This window comes from Pogona vitticeps, chromosome 3, assembly GCF_051106095.1.
Source record: "Pogona vitticeps strain Pit_001003342236 chromosome 3, PviZW2.1, whole genome shotgun sequence".
NCBI classification, from domain to species: domain Eukaryota; kingdom Metazoa; phylum Chordata; class Lepidosauria; order Squamata; family Agamidae; genus Pogona; species Pogona vitticeps.
Window position 1 is genome coordinate 245394645 of NC_135785.1, and position 16946 is coordinate 245411590.

Sequence of the window (16946 nt, forward strand, 5' to 3'; positions counted from 1 at the left end):
CAGATTAAATCAAAGTCTTACTAAGCAATTACCATACATGTCTAAATCTGTTGGTTTATGAATACAAGTTTCATCTTGACTTCAAAACATGTATCTTCCAAAATGTTGTCTAACAGGATCTTTAAATCAAGTCACAGTGCAAAGGATATATTTTGACGTTACTGTATGACTCTTCCTTTTTTCTATTAACAAGTTATTCAATTAATTCAAATTAACTGAAATAATTAATAACTTATTTCAAAAAGGTTTCAAAAATACAATGCACAGTTACTTTATAATCAAGAATGCAGTATCTCTAATGTGCCTGCTTCAGTTTTTACCAACAGGGATAGCTCCAAGCCTAATTGCAGAGCTTCGAGGGAATACAGTAGTTACAAATAGATCACCTATAGCTCATTGCTTTTTTGGTAACAATATAATGATCAATTGTAAAGTTATTTTTAGCTGTAATTATTACCACATAGGTACTTTCAGAGGTTAGTTTTAAAGGGCATTCTGAAGCATTTTAAAAGGGATTTTGATTGGAATTGTTCATTTTTCACTTTTAAGTGGCAAGGTAAATCTTTTTGGTTCCTAGCAATATTTCCAAGATGAAAGATCGGAATTTGCAACTGGGAGTATTAGGCAACAAGCAAAATTGTGTAATTTTGCATACACCTGTTCTGAGTGCTGGAAATAATTAACTGAAATTGATGTAAAGCTTCCTATGCCCTCATTTCACATTCTAAGGCTCCCTGGCAGGGTACATAAAAAAATCAATGTTTTTTAAAAATGATTTAAATCATGATTTAAATTTTAAAAATTGATTTTTAAAATTTAAATCATTAAAAAATCTGATTTTTTAAAATTTAAATCACAATTTAAATTGTAATTTAAATCAATGTGATTTTGATCATATCTACCCTGCGCTTCCTTTTTGCCCTGGAGAAGGCTTTAGGAGCCATGGGATGAAACAGGAGACATTAAATGTTAAAAATCCCCAACAGATCACGGCCAGGGTCCTGATTCCAATGGTAGCAATCTGATGGCATCTTTTTTGAAAAAAAAACTTTGTGGATTTTTAATTTCTTTGTTTTTCCTTTTTATTGTACATTTTAACATTGTATTTAGATCTAAATGGTTTATAGATATTTGGAAATAAGGTCTCTGGCTGCGGAGCCAGAGGTTGTGAGTTCAATTCCCCACTGTACTTTCTTGACAGGGGCTGGACTCGATGATCCAAAGGGCCCCTTCCATCTCTGCAGTTCAAAGGTGGTGGTGGTGGTGGTGATGGTTACATATTACCTCCAGTGATATATATGGTCAATGGAGGGAGAACTAATGTCAGGGCAAAGCAATCACACTTAGAGGGGATACCACTTTATCCAGGAGAGGAAATGCAAAGGCAATTGCCAGGCAAAGCAGTAGCTCTCTCTAGTAAATGTGCAGATGTGCTGATTGGGTTTGAGTAGACTGACTTCCAGGAAAGATCTTTTCTTTCTGGCCTGCAGTCCCAGACAGAACCACATGCCCAGTCTCAGAAGCTGCTGTTAGAAGGAGTAGAGGAGCATGATGAGAAATGTCATCCCTTGTGAAAGATCTTTTGCAGTTTTAAAGAGACTAGTTATCATAGGAGGAAATGGTGGAGCCAGGAACAGGTGTTCCTCCAGATGTTGCCCAGGGATGACTGCTCCCTTCAGCCTTGGTCAGCAGTGTGGCCAACAGAATAACAGGAACGACAGTCCAACGCCATCCAGAGGACTATGCAAACATCCCCATCCTTAAATGGCCTTAAATCCCCAAATCCCTGGCCTTAAATCCCAAATCTCTGTGGATCTGCACACCATTCACCAGGTAAAATAGTAAACAAGACAGCCACGAGGCATGGAGAGAGGAAGCTGGGCCTGATCTTGCTCCCAGGCTTAATTTGTACAAATTAAAAGAAGAGCCGTTGTTGCTGCAGAACCACAGGAATGTATTTGTAAAGGCTCTACTCTGTCATGTCTTTGTTGGCCTAAACTGAGAACTGCACCACCTTCTGAACATTCCTGTGTAGGATCTGGAACTTTTTTTCTAAGCAAATAACATAGCAACCTAGAATTTCAATACTGTATACCCTTGGCACTTGTCATGTCCAAAGTTCCTGTGACAACATCCAAAATCCAGCAGAAGACGAGCAGTAGGAGTCACTGGACAGTCTGTTGCCACAACATTTATCATCAGCAAGCAAAGGAACTCCAAACAGGTGCGTCATATGTTCACCCTCATGCCACAACAGGCAGAATGCTAGCACAGGGAAACTCCAGCTTGATCCTACCGTTGCTGACTAGGGGGTCAGGTTTATGGCATGAGCTGTACTGTAATGCTTTGGGAGGAAAGCGATGACAAACCTTGACAGCATCTTAAAAAGCAGAGATATCACCTTGCCAACAAAAGTCCGAATAGTCAAAGCTATGGTTTTTCCTGTAGTGATGTATGGAAGTGAGAGCTGGACCATAAAGAAAGCTGACCGCTGAAGAATTGATGCCTTTGAATTGTGGTGCTGGAGGAGGCTCTTGAGAGTCCCCTGGACTGCAAGGAGAACAAACCTATCAATTCTAAAGGAAATCAACCCTGAGTGCTCACTGGAAGGACAGATCCTGAAGCTGAGGCTCCAATACTTTGGCCATCTCATGAGAAGAGAGGACTCACTGGAAAAGACCTTAATGTTGGGAAAGTGTGAAGGCAAGAGGAGAAGGGGACGACAGAGGATGAGATGGTTGGACAGTGTCTGTGAAGCAACCAACATGAATCTGACCCAACTCTGGGAGGCAGTGGAAGATAGGAGGGCCTGGCGTGCTCAGGTCCATGGGGTCACGAAGAGTTGAACATGACTAAACGAAACAAAGCGAAATACTGTAATGCTACGAGCCCGACTGCCCTTAAGTGTCTGTATGTGTGGAACCGTTATGGTACTGAGCAATAAAGATGTCAAGACTGGCTCTTCAGAAAGTTGGTAATTGTATTTTTTTAAATTGAAGATGCTATATTTCTTTTTTTTTTTTAAAGGGCTTCTGGACTGTGTTAATTTTGCTCTATTGTGCGAGCTTATTTAATAGTGTTAAAATCAGTGTAATTTGTTACAGGGAATGTAGACGCATCTTTCTAAAAGCCTGTACTGTAAGCTGCCTTTGGTTGTACAAGCAAGAACAGCAAATTAAAAAATAAATAAATAAATAATAAATTTGAACTGGAACAAATAGATATAAGGAGACCAAACAGATGCACCAGCTGTGTTGGGTTTTAAGCAAGGACACCGCAGGGATTTGAACCCCGTCCTGGAAGCCAGGAGTGCCAACCACCAGTGCCTTTGGTTTTTTTTTTTTTTTTTTTTTTTTTTTTTTTTTTTTTTTTGGGACCACGCAAGCAGGTGAAAAGCAAAACCTGAGAGAACACAAGAGTGTTCTCTCAGGAAAAGAGAAACCTTGCAGAGAAGTAGTGAAGTCTGCACCATAATGCATAAATTGCTTCCTGAATTTAAGAAATTGCTTTTTTACCTTATGCTGGTTAAAAAAAAACATTTGTATCTTCTGCATGACAATTAAGAACATTTTCTTATCTCTGGGAATTCAGACCTTTGTAGTTACAATCTGTCAGCTGCTCTGCCAAAGAATTAAGGCTCTGCCGTGTTGAACAGCATATTATCAGTCGCTGGGTTTTGCCTGATCTGTGAAAAGCAGTCTCAGGAAACAAGTGGTTCCCAATAATTCCATAAAGGCACACAGAAATAAATTGTCAATAAAACTTTTCTTACCAGATTTGACTTATGTGGCTGATCATGAAGAGCTGGTATCATCTGTCATGTGCTCTTGAATTCACCTGTTAAAAAACTGGAAAGGAAAGAGACCCACCCGGAAGAATTGCACTTGAAAAAGTCACTAACCAGTCATAGGTGAAGAGGACTTGCTCTTTGAGCTGCTTGAAGGCTTGGTTGGCTTTGATTTCTTGTATCTTAAGATGCATCTGGAAAAGACTAAAGGCTTCAGTGCCCCTTCCACCCCCACCTAACAGGAACGGAAAGAGCTTCTTACCTGGAGCAGATCAAGTCAAGTGCACTGCATTCAGACATGGTTTTCCTCCATGAAGTCTGCAACAAAGGAGGAGGAGCAGGGACAAGGGGGCTCCCTCCCACCCCAAATCATGATTGCTCTTGATTGTATGAACCTGACTGCCCAGGCCTTCAGATGACACACGTGGACACATGCCAAGAGGATTGTAAGTTTGGGACAGCTTCCCAAGTGGCAGGAGAGCAGCACTGCCAAACAGAGCCTGAAAGATGGACACAAATGCCCTTGATCCCTACCAATGCCTGTAGGCTTGCTTCATTAAACCAGGATAACACCTTTAGCTTCAGAGCCAGGGATCAGATGTTCCTAATCTTAGAGAATATTCATCAATACTTTTTAAGGTATCAGTGTGCTTCCTCTTATGGGTTTAGTGCCCGTTTGAGTGCAGCCATTAGTGGGTTAAGCCATCTGATCCCTTATACAATTCAGCAATTAAGCACTCATGACTGCCTCTGAAGGATGACATGTACTCTCTCTCCCCCATCAACATGTTTGTCAGCACTACTTAGAGTGGCCTGCATGGTGCTTCCAGCAGGCAGGGCAATCAAGACCTCTCCAAAGAGTAGGACCTCCTTCACCAAGGAAGTGAGAGCCCCAGACAACCCAGTGTGCTCCTTTATCACCAGCCACCGGCCAGGACAAAACTCTTGGGGACTCCTACACTGGGCCAGAGTAATACCCCAGAAAAGACACTTTCAGAATTCATGCAACCCTGGTGGCAATGAGGAAGACTTATCTGCAACCGACATATGGTGGAATGGTGTCCAGATCTCGGGTGAAATGGTGTCCCGTTTCTTTCCTTAGAAGTGCTGACTTCCTGTTGGTAAGGAAGCAACACAGTATAAGTCTCCACTTCCCCCTCCTGCTCTCCAGTTCAATGGACAGTTGTTGCAACAGTACAATATCTTCTGCCTTACCTTTTCTCTCTTCAGTTCCCTTCAAGGAGTAATTCACCTCACTCATCTTGCTTGGTAGAAAGCAACTTGGCTGGCTTTCCCCGGAAGATTCACAATCAGATTTAAAGACCATATCCTCTAAATGGGATCAGTCATCTATCCTGGGGGAGGGGGGACTTTAAAAAGACCTCCTCTGCCAAACTTCCACTGTGTTTCCTTGGCTCATTAAAGCAAATCCTTCTTTTCTGATCTATTTCCTTTCCTCTCCAAGCACTTCTCTAAAATGGATGTGTAATTTTTGTGTCCAAGCTTCAATGTGTGAATTATTCAGCAGCACAAAAATCCTCTTGATTTAATGTATGCCATAGGTTTTAGATTTGACCCAAATCCGGGAGGCAGTGGAAGACAGGAGGGCCTGGCATGCTTTGGTCCATTAGGTCATGAAGAGTCAGACACAACCTAACAACTAAACAACAACAAAATAGGTTTTAGAAGAAAGCTAAGCTCCTCCTCTTGAGGGGTTCCCCCCATTTCAACCCCCATTTTATCTTTTCTCCAGCCCCCTATCAGCTCCCCCTCAGCCTCTCTGCTCAACCTCCCTCCAGGTCTGACAGGGCAAGGGTAGAGAGACCAGTAGTTGGCCAGGGCCATCTCACTCACTGGAACTGCCTGATCCTTCCGCTGCCCATTGCGCATCACAGTGACACAAAAAATAGTTCTTGGCTCCACTGATACCATGGCAGGGTGTTCTAGAATAATGAGCCTAACACCATTTGGTACATAGTTCTAAACATTGATGCAATTTTATTACAGCATTTTAAAAAAAATACAGTGGTGCCTCACATAACAAGCTCCCCATTTAATGACAAATCCGCATAGCAATGCGGATTTTGCAGTCGCAAAAGCGATCGCATTGCGATGTTCTGAATGGGCAAACATCGCATTGCGATGATCGCTAAACTTTTCGCTTACCGATCTTCGCATTGCAATGTTTTTAAACAGCTGATCAGCGGTTCCAAAATGGCCGCCGGGTGAAGAAAATGGCCGCCCACAGCGTTTTCGCGTGGTTTCCTGGGTGGCGAAAATGGCGGCTGGATGGAGGATTTCCGCATAGCGGTGAGTTTTCCCCCATAGGAACGCATTAAACAGGGTTTAATCGTTCCTATGGGGGTTTTTTTGCCCCGTATAGCGACAATTCCGGATAGCGACGATTTATCCGGAACGGATTATCGTCGCTATGTGGGGCACCGCTGTATATTCCAGCTTGATTTTTAAAGAGTATCACACTCATTATTATTATTATTATTATTATTATTATTATTATTATTATTATTATTATTATTATTATTATTATTATTATTATTATTATTATCATCATCATCATCATCATCATCATCATCATCATCATCATCATCATCATCATCCATATAACTATAATTTGATTTTTTCCCCAAAAAATTAAAAACCACCACCATCATTCTGAGCAACAGTATACTGGTAACTAGAAAGCGTTACTTGAAAAAGCATGAGCAGTATTCTCTTATTTCCATACAGTTTGCATGACAGTGTACTGCCTACCTGATTGTTTGTTTACTGAGCTTGCACAAAAACTTCCCATCATCAAATTCAGTGGACGTTGGCATAACAGTTACTTCTGTGGAAGTGTGCTGGGCTTTGTGCCTGGCAGCCAGCACTGCATGATTTGATGCAGTGGGTTTTTCGATCTCTTTGGCCGTGTTCTGAAGGTTGTTCTTCCTGACGTTTCGCCAGTCTCTGTGGCCGGCATCTTCAGAGAACAGCAACCTGTCATCACCAGAGCACAGGTTGCTGTCCTCTGAAGATGCCGGCCATAGAGACTGGCAAAATGTCAGGAAGAACAACCTTCAGAACACGGCCAAAGAGCCCGAAAAACACAGAACAACCATTAGATCCCGGCCGTGAAAGCCTTCGCGAATATACTGCATGATTTGATTGCCTAATTGATTATACTGTGCCAGTTGTGATTGCTGTGTGACACACCTGTGGAAATATTTTGTGGCTATGCTATGATTTTTCCTACTGCTTTATATTATGCACACATACCTGTGCGAAAGGATTTCAGGCACTAACTCATACAAATATTTGTTTTTATGTGAATTATTAAGACATTCTGGTTTTCTAGTCTTTCAATTACTGTTAAAATATTTTCAAAGTGTGTTCTAAAAGAAAATAATTAAAGAGATATCATAGTGAAAATGTACATCGGAAGTTCATATGCCAATTTTGCCATATTCCACTCACACACCCATTCCCATACTTTCTTGTCAGCAATAGCGCAGTGGGATCCAGAAAACTGATTAAGAAACAAACAAACCCAGAACTTATTTTTAAAGATAATTTTTCCTTAATCCTATCAGAATGTTGCACGATTTAAAATTATGGATATATATGAAATTATGTATATTTCATATATATCCATAATTTAAAAAAATTTAAAATGTTAAAACGATTGGGCTATTTTTAATTTAAAATTTTAATAAGATACAATATAAAAACATAAAATAGTTATAGACCATGATACCCTATAGTAAGCACATTGTGTGGTATTATTAGTTAAAACAATACATCTTTCTACAATTCAGCATCAGGGACTGGGGTTGTTAAGAGAATCCTTATGATTATTACAATGCAGAATGAAAGAAAGCTGTGTTTTATAAAAATCAGTCTGTACCCCAGTTGTGAGTGGGCAGTGAGTTTTTCCATCAAAGCTAATTTCCACAGCCTAGTTTCAGAAGCATTTATGAAATTTCTACAGCTGTCTTCCAGCATGATTAGATGAGCTGTGACCAGAAGCTGACTACTTCAAGAACATTATCTCGAACATTTACTAGATCTTCTCTAGTATACACGGTGGGACTTACATTGCATGCATGGAAGTGCTGCATTGATTGAATTTTTCCACATTCAGAGAAAATTTGTCCTGAACCCAAGTAGTTCCGTTTTACTTTATTGTTCTTTCATCTGCCTGCTTTGGTTCAAAGTCTATTAAATCAAGGTTCCCCAAACCCCGGTTTGCGGCCCGGTGCCCGTCCCTGAGGTGACATCAGCTGGGCCGCAGGGACACGGCGGCAGCCATTACAAAAAGGGGTGGAGTGGGCTTGCCTGGGCTTGAAAATCTGCTGCTGCTGGGGCTATTTCCTCAGAGGTGAGAAGGCCTCAAAGCCACGGAACTTCTATCGGAGGGGGTTTGGGCAGAGGGAGGAGGGAGGCCAGCTCAATGGCCCAGCAGCAACCATTATAAAAAAGAGGGTTTTTAAAGCTTTCCTGGGCTTGAAAATCTGCTGCTGCTACTGCTGCTGCTTCCTCAGAGGTGAGAAGGCCTCAAAGCCAGGAACTTCTATTGGAGGGGGCAGGTGGGGCTTGGGAGGCCAGCTCAATGGCCCCAGGAGCAACCATTACAAGAAAGGTTTTTTTTTTTTTTGGCTTGCCTGGGCTGGAAAATCTGTTGCTGCTGCTGCTGCTGCTGCCTCAGAGGTGAGAAAGCCTCAAAGCCAGGAACTTCTATTGGAGGGGGCAGGTGGGGCTTGGGAGGCCAGCTCAATGGCCCCAGGAGCAACCATTACAAGAAAGAGGGTTTTTTTGGCTTGACTGGGCTGGAAAATCCTCTGCTGGTGGTCCCCTTTCTGCCTTTTACCAGAACAGAGCTGCAGCATATGAGCAAGTCTTTTGTAAAACTAATAGGTCCAGATTGTACCCCAGACAGCATGGCTAGTATTTGGGAATGATGGAAATTGTAGTCTGAAATGTCTGGAGGGGCATCAGGTTGCCTGCTTCTGTTCTTAACGAGTCTTAATGTGGACTTATTTATTTACTTAAAATATTTTTACCACATCTTTCTCCTTGAAAAGAACTAAGGCAGACAAAGATAAATCATTTCAGAACTTTTCCCACCTTTAATGAGACCTATAAACTGTACAACTCAATTGAACAACAAACTGAAATCTTTTAGGTGGAGGGAAGTAAAAATAAAAAACAAATAATATGGTTGCATCTGTGTGCACATCCTTAAACTAATACTTTGTTGAAGCACCTTTTGATTTTTTTTTACAGCACTCAGCCTTTTTGGGTTTGAGTCTATCAGTATGGCATATCTTGATTTGGCAATATTTGTCCACTCTTCTTTGCCAAAACGCTCCAAATCTGTCAGATTGCAAGGGCGTCTCCTGTGCACAGCCTTCTTCAGATCACCCCACAGATATTCAGTCAGATTCAGGTCTGGGCTCTGGCTGGGCCATTCCAAAACAATCATTTTCTGGTTAAGCCATTCCTCTGTTGATTTGGATGTTCGCTTTGGAGGGTTGTCATGCTGAAAGATTAAGTTCCTCCTCATGTTCAGCTTTCTAGCAGAAACCTGAAAGTTTTGTGCCAATATTGACTGGTATTTGGAACTGTTCAGAATTCCCTCTAGCTTGGCTAAGGTCCCTGTCCCAGCTGAAGAAAAATAGCCCCAAAGCATGATGCAGCCACCACCATCCTTCACTGTGGGTATGGTGTTCCTTTGGTGATGTGCAGTATTGTTTTTGCACCAAATTAATCTTTTGAAATTATGGTTGAAAAGTTCAACCTTGGTTTCATCAGACCATAACACTTTTTCCCACATGCTTTTGGGAGACTTCAGATGTGTTACTGCAAAATTTAGCTGGGCTTGGATGTTTTTCTTCGTAAGAAAAGGCTTCCGCCTTGCCACTCTACCCCATAGCCCAGACATATGAAGAATACGGGAGATTGTTGTCACATGTACCACACAGCCAGGACTTGCCAGATATTCCTGCAGCTCCTTTAATGTGGCTATAAGCCTCTTGGCAGCCCCCCTGACCAATTTTATTCTAGTCTTTTCATCACTTTTGCAGGGACATCCAGTTCTTGGTAACGTCACTGTTGTGCCATCTTTTCTCCATTTGATGATGACTGTGTTCCATGGTATATCTAATGCCTTGGAAATTCTTTTATACCCTGCTCCTGACTGATATCTTTTTAACAATGAGGTCCCTCTGATGCTTTGAAAGGTCTCTGTGGACCATGGCTTCTCCTGTAGGATGTGACTAATAAAATGTCAGGAAAGACCTACTAGCACAGCTGATCTTTATTTGGGATTCCTCAGAGGCATTTTAAATGATGGCATAACATACTTCTGCATAGCAAGTACCCCCACGCACAGATGCCCCCCCATTTATGGATGCCGGCGGCAGCAGCCCCCCCCCCCGGTACTTGGAAGAATGGTCTTCAACAAAACCGGTCCCTGGCATTGAAAAGGTTGGGGACCACTGTATTAAGTGACTTCCAGAAACTTGTCCTGGTGGGAGTCATTTTTCCGCCTTCCTCCATTTGGCAAAAAAGGGTGTTTTTCCTCTTCATAGATAGAGGAAGACATAGGAGGAGCTACCGTGTTTTTATTTGAGCTTTTGAAGCCTCATGGAATGGCAGTGAGTGCATAATAGTTTTACTCAGAAATCAATCCATGGCCTTCTATGACACTTAGGGTGTTGTGTGCATCCTATAGCATAGGAAAGGGTCACTTTGCAAGGAGTGCTTTCCCTTTCTATCAGAGAACCACTCCAGCCCAGCCTCAAAAAAGCAGTGGCCCTACAACAGGACCAAAAAAGTTCATATTGGGCATGGATGGGGTTTAGGCTGGAATGCAATTGTCTATCCATCAACCTCTTTCCCTGCATGATTACACCTTCCTTCCCAGGTAAACACGCTTCAGGTTGCAAGCAAAAACTATTGGGCTTTTGATTTTCCAGCTTTATTCTTGAGGTTTTTGCATCTTGGGCATCAGTGAGATAAGAGAATAATCCACTGCCTTATTTCAAGCCATGTGGAGGTATTCAGAATTTTATTGTACAAGTGCCAGCTCCACAAAAGCAAAGTGTGCTGCTTGCTGCTTTGGGAGACCCCAAGGGTGAGAGGAGATTTGAATTCAGTTCTCCTGAGTCCCAGTCTGTTACTCTATCCCCTACACCACACTGGAGTGGTACTCGTATCAAAGTGTCAGGCAAAAACAAAAGAAAACTTTAAAAAGACTTAAAAAGCATTGTGGCACCTTAAAGACTATTATATTTTAATGTAAGTTTCTGTGGACCTTCTTAACCCCACTTCTTCAGACATGTGGAAAATAGGGATTAGAGATGTGGGTTTTTATAAACGAATACCCCTGTATAGCTGGAGTTAACGAGGGCGGCATCCGGCGGCGGCCCCAGTGTTCCTTCCAATCACTCTGGAGCACCTGATCAGCTAGCCACTCATCAGCCTGGCAGGGAGACTCGTCTTCCCTCCTTCTGCCAGGAGTGGCTAGCCGACTAGGCGCTCCGGAGTGATTAGAATGAAGAGCGGGGCCAGCAGTAGTGGCAGACACATGAGTGGATGATCCAGCCCCAGGGGGCTGGACCCTCATTAATTCCAGCTGTGCAGGGGTATTCATAGATGAATACCCCCATCTCTAATAGGAATTTATGATGGACACTTAAGAATCAGTGGTGTCTAGTTGTTAATTTTACTTGCGGATGTCATAAATTTTGTGTATATTTGCTGTTTTTATTGAAGTATCTGGAAGCCGCCTATAATGGTCCCTGGACCAGATGGGCGGGGTATAAATGAAATGAAATTAAATAAATAAATAAATAAATTTCACACGTGCCATAATTTACGACCTCTGTTTGGTATTTAGCTCTGTAAGCATGCCTGCAAGAGGAAGAGACACAAAACCAGACAAAAGCAGAGAGAAATGGAGAGGGAGGGAGAGAGAGGGAGAGAAAAAGAAAGAGAACTTAAAGATCAGCTGTAGGCATTAATATGAACAATGTGTGTTTGACTGAAGTGAATCTGCAATTTGTAATGTCTGATTTAGTCCATTAATTATTTTGCATAGAGATTGTCCTGTTTGTCCTGGGTAGAGTATAGAGGGGCAAGGTTGGCAAAAGGTAGCTTAGATCACATTAGCTAAGGAACATGTAAAGGTGCTCTTGATGTTGTGTGCGACATTGTTAGGTCCTGTAATTGTGTTGCTGGAGTAGATGTAGGGGCAGAGTTGGCATCTCAGTTTGTAGCAGGATGTTATCCCCATGTCTGTGTCTGTTGTGTCTTAGAAGTTGTTTGAGATTCGGGGGTTGTCTGTAATCAACGATAGGTCAGCCACCAAGTGCCTAGATGACAGAAATATTTTTGTCAAGGATGGGCTAGAGATCAGTTAAGATGTGTGTGAGTGGTCTCAGTTGTGATAACTTGTTAATAGAAAATAATTAATAATTAATTAATAATTAATAATTATTATATTTAATAATTTATAGTTATTTTAAATTTTATATTTAATTATTTTAACAATTTTAATTAATATTAAAAAGTTCCTTTTTCTAGTAACAGGAAATGAAAGCACACTTTAATCTACCAGAAGTTGAATGGAGCAGAGTCACAAGCTAACAGGCCCAAGTTTCAAAAGTGCTGAAACCATCACTCCCTCACTTGCCAGTCTCTTGACATCATATTTCAAATAAATCATTTTTTCCTGCCAGCTTTTTTTACTGTCCACCCATACATGGTGATACACCTTCTCAACTTGTTCTAGTAGAATCCCCAGCATCACCAAATCTGAAGTGGGTTTCCTTCTGATCACTTCCAGTTTTCATATGGAGGTACTGGTGCAGCCCCTGGAGGGCCCTGTGATTGGGAAAATTGCACTTAGGCACCTGTCATTTTCACACCCTGGATTAAGATAACCAGATTAACAAGAAAAAGAGAGAACAAGGAAGACAAGAGAGGAAGTGCTACCCATTCATATCTTTATTATGAGGCTGTGTACATATTCCTAGGATTCATATTCCTATGGAACAGACTGAAATTAGAGTAAACACTTTCACTAGTTCTTATGGTAGCAGGTTTTCTAGTGATTCAGCAACAGCACATTTGGATTAACTGGAATTATATACTCCCAGAAAGTGAGAACACATTCTAAAGGGCTTCTGGATTCATAGTTTGTCTTCAATTGGCTGCAGGTGTGCCAGCTTTGAACCTCAGTCTTTACTTCTTTTGTGTGGTTCAGCTCACATGGACAGCACTGGCATGCAGAACTGAATTCTAAATGTACTATTCTTTGGTCTGTCTGAATTTTCCCCCGCTCAGGCTTTTTATCTGATTCTCCCCCCAAAGTACTCAGAAGAGTTTGATGATTTTCATTTTATTTGGGGGAACATGCAACCTCTGGCTGTACCAAGACTCTGCTGGGCTACAGGGATCTTTCACTGCCCTGGGCTATGCTTAAGATCACATGATGCTTCAAAGAGGTCATATGGCTCACACCTTCATGGCTAGTCCTCAGAACTCAAGAAGAATACTTCTGGCTCTTGTTCCCTGTGATTTAACTTCTGCTAGAGAAAACTAGCATTTCCTTTTTCATATAAATAATTACATTAATCCACAGTTTAAAAGCATGGTTTTTCTCCAAATCAGGCTACCTACAAAGTTGTTCATCAGCTGTAAACCAAATTAGTAACTGAGAATATTAAAGATGGGCATGTTAAAAGGCATACAATGTGTTCTTAAATACATTTACAAAAATTATCTTGAATTTACCCAGTGGGATATATTCCTAGATAAATGTATGATATGGCAACCTTAGACTGCACAGCACATCTGGCACACCTATGTCATTGGGTGTAAGCCCCAGTGATCTTAGTGGGAATTACTTAGGAGAAAACACAAGATCTAGCTAAATAGAAGAACTAGCTATTGCAAACTTTGGTATATTCACAATCTGATCCTGAATAGCTTTTCTTAAAAGTAAATGTCAAAAAAGCGATTGGTCCTAGATAGGTATGATGCTTCTAGACTATCTATAGAAGTAAACATGACTAAATTGAAGCAATCTGTTTGGTCATCCTTGGAAACATCATGAGAAGACACGACTAAATGGAAAAGCCAACAGTACTGGGAAGAGTTGAAGGCAGCAGGAAAAGAGGGGGGCCAAATTTGAGATGGGCTGATAAAATAAAAGAAGACCTAAACAGGGCTGCTAATTATAGGTTCTTTTGGAGGTCACTAGTTCATAGGATTACTATAAATTGGATATGGATTGAAAGTACATAACATTTCCTCTCTTTTTGCAACCAGATCTTAAGATATAATCTCTTTTTTTTAATTCTCCAAAATGTAAAAAGCATGCAGTGGGATGAGAAGGAGGGTACACTGAATTATGTTTATTTAAAATATTTTGCCACTTATGTAAATAAAGGATTTAAGCACAGAATTTTAGTATTCTGATAATTTTTTTTTAGTTTTAAGGAATGTTTTCCTAGCTCTGGTGGCTAGAAAAATTTGAAAATATGGAGGAAATACCTACTGAGAGATCAGGTGCTATAGCAGACCTTGGCAGGATTTGGAAGCTGGCTAGTAGAAATGAGAATTTTTTATTTATTTATTTTTGTTTGTTTATTGCTTCTTGTGACCAGCAGAAACAGATTAAACTGCAAAATATGTATAATTAATTCACAAAGCATCGGGAAGAGCAGGATTTACTGGTCATTGTCATTTATATTTAGCACAGAGTATTATGAGCTTTTATTATATTCAATAAATGTGTAATATCCTTTAATAGGAATATATAAATGTCATTTGACTCTCCCCTGCTGGCAGCTTTAGGTGATTGCTAGGCTGGGAAGAATGTTGGCACATCCTGGGAGACTGGAGCTACATTATTTATGATTTAACATTATATCCCAGACTGCAATCAAGAAGAAAACTGAGATTTAGAAAGGCAGGTATGAAAAAATTAGAAAAGATCTTCAGGTCTTGGTAGGTGCCACTATAGCACGGTATTCACAATTACTGTATATGGATGTCAGAACCAGCTATTGAAGAAAGCTTGGGGGGGAACAGAGTTGATTAAATTTCAACATGGTGTTGCAGGAGAGCATAATAACTATAATGGGCTGCAAGAAAGATAAATAAGGGTGCTAAATTGAAACAAGCCTAAACTCTAGGTAGAAGCAAGAATGGCTAAATGTACATTAACATACTTTGAGCACATCATGAGAAGACAAAACTAAGTAGAAAAGACAATACTGGAGAAGGTTGAAGGCATCAGGAAAAGAAGAATATTAAATTAGATAGACTGATTCAATAAAAGAAGCCACAGACAGCCTTGAGTTTGCAAAAACTGAGTACAGTAACAATATGACACTAATTCACATGGTTGCCATAAGTCAGAGGCAACTTAATGACATATACCAACAATGTTCTGTCCCATCCCCTTTCAATCCTAAAGGCTTAGGTTGCTAAGAGAATTATATCTGCACATGCGGGTCTATGTCATGTAAAAGTTGGCTTTTAAAGAGAACAAAACGGTCTTGTGACGTATAAAAGTGTCAGCATAAATTTTATGTCAAATAAAATTTGTTATACTTGTCAAAAGTATTTTTAATTAGTTTTGCTGTAAGCCTGACATTGCCACTCCTTGAGAAATTAGTTTGAACAGTGAGCCCAAGAAAAGAGAAATGGGTCTGAGGAAGAGGGGCACATGAAAGGGAAAAACATGAAAGTAGTAATCAAAATAGGGGAATGTTTTATTTCCCATGAAGAGCAATTAGTTTAGGAAGTCCAGGCATGGAGGAAAACTGGCAGAGATGGATGGTGTCTTTGTCTTTTTTCAACAGGAAGAATGCTAAGAAAAGAGTTATACTGCCACTTTCTAAACTGGCCTCCATAGCAGTTTCATTTTTTGCAGTTCATTGGTGTGTGTGTTTAGAAAGCACTACCTGTTTTTGATAGATAATCTCTGCTAAAGGACTAGGAACAGGCCAAACCGTGCCTTTTCTGTTAGGCAATTCTGGCAGTTGATATGATGAGACTAATGGTTAGCAGAGGGCAGTATGGCAGACTATGAATCTGAGAATCCCACCAGTTGGCATACCTGTTGACTGAGAAATGCACAGACGGTTGTTCAGGATATAAAATTTTCTCTGATTAAATATGAATCATAGGCAGAAATTCCCTTTGTGCAGTAATGAAAAGACCTATGCAGTAAATTATAATTTGTGATCATAGCTGTGACTAGATGTTCTGCAAACTGAGGCACTGTTTCTTACACATTTTGCTGTGGGGCATGGGTCTCAGTTCCTTTCCAAGAAGAAGAAGAAATGAGAGAAAGAGAATATTTATGCTTTCAAACAAATGAAAATAGGACCAAAAAGTATTGCCATTTGTTTTCCACTGACTACTAGACTCACATATAGAATTTAGTACTTTCTAAATGTTGGTTTCCCCAAGGCAAAGTGAGTAATGACAATAAGAAAGTAATTTGTAAAGTTCTGTATCATGAGAGAAACTTAATCTGAATCCCTATGCCAAAGAAGATTCCCATCAACTTAAAAGTTTTCACCATTTTATTATTTTACAAGGACAGTTATGATATAATCAGAATTGGTTCAGAGCTATTTTTAGGCTTTTCCTCCCCACCTTGTTTTGCTTTATTGGCCATCCCCCATTTTGTGGAATCTTGTTTTATACAATCCCTTAAGCCATAGCATGTTGCGTTTATTATTTGGAGATGTAACATGTACAGCACCTGTGTCTCACATTATAATCTTATATATGAGGAAATGTAGTAGAATTTGTTGTTATGTGCCATCAAGCTGGAAGCTGCTTACAGCAACCCTAATAGGAATCACCTTCTTGACACTACGCAAGGGAAAATCCCAGAAACTCATCCCGTTTTTCCATCCGTTAACCACTTCTTACCCAAACACAAAGCAATTGTCAGGACTGTTTTTCAGCAAGCATGAATGGTAGTGAGTGAGCAGAAGAGGGTATCCTGTAGACCAGAGGTTGTTAACCCAGTCTGCGGCCTGGTGCTGGTCTATGGGCTTGCCGGAACTGGGCCACGGTCACAGATCTCCACCCCCCTGCATGCACGCAGGATGGTGTGTCACGCTCGTGG

The 16946-nt window shown here is 40.7% G+C and overlaps 1 protein-coding gene across 1 annotated transcript in view; it reads left to right on the forward strand.

Annotated features, from left to right (window-relative positions):
- POGLUT3 (protein O-glucosyltransferase 3) overlaps positions 1-12527 on the forward strand; it is a 29924-nt gene extending 17397 nt beyond the window's left edge. Inside the window, exon 9 of the transcript XR_012084984.2 lies at positions 12380-12527. The gene's annotated coding sequence lies outside the window, so the exon portion shown is untranslated. The remainder of the gene's footprint in view (positions 1-12379) is intronic.
- The last annotated feature ends 4419 nt before the right edge of the window (positions 12528-16946 follow it).